The following is a 3,216-nucleotide window of genomic DNA, read 5'->3' on the forward strand; positions in this document are numbered from 1 at the left end:
TTAGCCAACGCACTTGAGACAACTGTTTACTTGTTAAACAGAGTCTCGACTAAGGTGGTCTCTGCTATTCCATACGAGATATAGAATAGTAAAACCTTGCTTATCTTACTTAAAGATATGAGGTTATCCTGCTTACGTGAAGAGGACTGTATTAGATCAGCTGATAGCTAAATCTGATAAATGTCTATTGGATACCCTAAGGAAATGAGGGGTTATCAATTTTTTTCTCACGTGAAACAAAAACGTTTGTTTCGTGACATATCGTATTTCTGGAAGAGATTCTTTTGCAGAAAACAGTAATCTCTTACAGAAAACAGTAGGAACAGAGTTAGAACTTTGTGAAGTTCAAGAGATTCAAATAGACATTAACAAGACACCTAGTCAAGAATCACAATCGATTACTCATAGTGATGAGCCATTGACTGAACCTTTGGAGACACAACCTGTTCGTAGATCTAGTAAGACACGTAATATTCTAAAGAAATATGAATTTCTCATAAGTGAATCAGATAACGTGTTACTCATCGAGTATGAGTAAACTACTGATTATGAAAAAGTTCTGAAAAATTCAGAAAGGAATAAATGGTTAACAACCATAAAGTCAGAAATGGATTTCATTAATAAAGATTGTGAAAAGAATGGATTCCAAAGCTATCAATGGTGAATATACTTGAGTATTTATAGTGGGATAGGAAAACAAAACCTGTGGAGATCATGACCAATGTCTTTGGTAAAATATGGGTCATTTCATTGTTTCAACGACCCATATGCTTAAATGACCTATTAATCTTGGCATCATCCATTAACAACTGCTCAACTATTATGGACCATTAATTTCGAGAGTAATGGTCAGGGACCATGTATGCAATGATACTAACATGGAATAAGGCCACCTAGGCGTGGTATGGAGCATATTAGAGTTGCTTTTAAATTTATTTATTAATGAAGCCCTCAGTTTTGTTAACTAATTACTTATTATTCTTATTTCTATAGTAATGGTTATCCTTTGACGACTAAGATTTTAGCTTATCAATATTTGTTTAGAAGGGTGATCAACGATCAAGTTGCATTTTGAGTTGAAGTTGTGGATTAAAATGTTTATCTTATTAGACAAGATCTAGACTCAATGAGATCTTATATAGATAGATTCAACTCTACTAAGTTGATCTTATCTTGTATTAAAAGACAGACTGAGTTCGTGATTCCTTTCAGCATTCGTGGTTAATGGAGATATCATCGTCATTAGCACGTTCTGTTCAATCTTTTACATGATATCTAATTATTGATCTTTGAACAGAACCCTCTCGTTTTTATTTTTTATGGTAGACACCTCACATGCTGCTTAGCAACAGATCATCTACTCTAATCATGTATGCTGAACACTTTGGACATATGCCCCACATTCAAAACCCTGCACATCGTAACAAACCTGGCCCTACTTCAATAGTATCATCCTCATTTTGATGTTTCTCGAATCTTTTCCTTTCTCTAACACCAATTGACTCACATCAGCTGAAATTAGCTTTAATAAAACCTTGTCATGGGGGAAAAAATGATTAGTTCTAGCACAGCTGTAAGCAAAGCAATTGGAGAAGCATGTTGATGAATTAGTTCATGACAATTTAGCATAACCCATTTCTTCATAAGCATTGGCTTTATAACGAAAGAGAAAAAGAAATAAAACATAAGAAAATATTGAATAGATACAATCCTAAAGAACATTCCAAAGCATCTTTCCAAGCTTTCCAAGTGAATGAACACAGGAACAAAGATTGAATAAACTAGAAGAAATCCAGATTAAAGGTCTCCTGCCAGATATTACACTTGTGTTCATTAGTTTCCGCGTCATTAATCCTCGAATGAGTGGCTGCTTCATCTACCCCAATCATCTCTTCTAGTTTAAAGTTGCAGTTCCTATCAGAACTTTGATTGCTTGAACTGTTTCCATGACCTAATTTATCTGAGATATCCAAGACACCTCCTAAAAGCTCAATGTTCTGCTGTAGTTGGCTGTCAATATTCACATTAAAAGTCTCCATCGAATACGATCGTGTGGTAAATTCAAGCAATGGGAATGGGTCTATGGACGACATCAATGGTGATTCCTCAACGGAAGAACTTTTAACATTTGAGCAAAGAGCATCCATGACCTCTTCTCGCACTCCTATTTCAGTCAGTGCCTTGTGGGTGCTCTGATCAATTCTCCTCTGTAGGAGCTTCTTCCTTAGACGCGAGTTCCAGTAGTTCTTGATCTCGTTATCAGTTCTTCCCGGCAACTGCAACGCAATTCGCGACCATCTGCACTCATATTTAACATGAGACATCTTTACACTAGAACTACAGGTTTCCGTTGCTCGGAGGAACTCTACCTGTTGCCCATAATTTCATGCAGTCTTATGATCAAATCCTCTTCTTGTCGAGAGAAATTCCCTCTTTTGACGTCCGGACGCAGGTAGTTGATCCATCTGAGCCTACAACTCTTGCCGCACCGTTGCAATCCTGCATGAAAAATCGATCGGTTCAGATTGAAGAAGAGGGAAAAAAAGGAGGAAGAGTTGGAAGAATTCCTGCTAATTTTGGCACACTGCTCCAGCAGCCTACTCCATATTTAATAATGTGGTTGTAGAGCTTCTCATCCTCTTCTGGAGACCACAATCCTTTCCTCAGCTTCTGCTTGAGAGAGAGAGAATGCCGTCCCATTTGGGGATAGTTTGGACGAAGAAGTAGACGAAGGTGAAGCAATCAACTGGTGATTAAGCAAATCTTTGATGACCTTCCAATGTAATGGATTGGGATTTAAGTACTGTCCCTGTGGTAGGGACACATTTAACTATTTTTTTAAAAAAATAAAAATAAAAATAAAAACTGGCAACAAACTGTAGTGGAGGGAAAGGTGAAAAGCTTCTTTGGGTGGTTGGGAAATTGACATTTTCACTAGAGGTAAATTATGTGAATCTTCTTTAGCCTGAGACATGTTATCTAAATATAAGGAATAAAAAAAACTCTACCTTAATTGTTCAAAACAAATCTTTCGCTTTCTTTACATTTCATGAATATTATCAACAAAGATCACGCATTGGAATTTGTTGTAATTGAATTATACATGAATACCAACAACTAAAGCTAATATGACTTTTCCAAAAGACCTAGTTTATAAATCTTTCTATATTTATCTTATTTCAACTGAAGAAGACATTATGGGGATGGGGATTACTT

At 36.3% G+C, this 3,216-nt stretch overlaps 1 pseudogene; it reads right to left on the bottom strand.

Annotated features, from left to right (window-relative positions):
* Window positions 1–1,747: 1,747 nt before the first annotated feature.
* LOC141819060 (myb-related protein Hv33-like) lies at window positions 1,748–2,700 on the bottom strand (annotated as a pseudogene).
* Window positions 2,701–3,216: the final 516 nt, after the last annotated feature.

The sequence above is a fragment of the Curcuma longa genome, unplaced genomic scaffold (assembly GCF_044706935.1).
Source record: "Curcuma longa cultivar G26 ecotype Majalengka, Jawa Barat unplaced genomic scaffold, ITB_CL_G26_1.1 contig_27598, whole genome shotgun sequence".
Taxonomy (NCBI): domain Eukaryota; kingdom Viridiplantae; phylum Streptophyta; class Magnoliopsida; order Zingiberales; family Zingiberaceae; genus Curcuma; species Curcuma longa.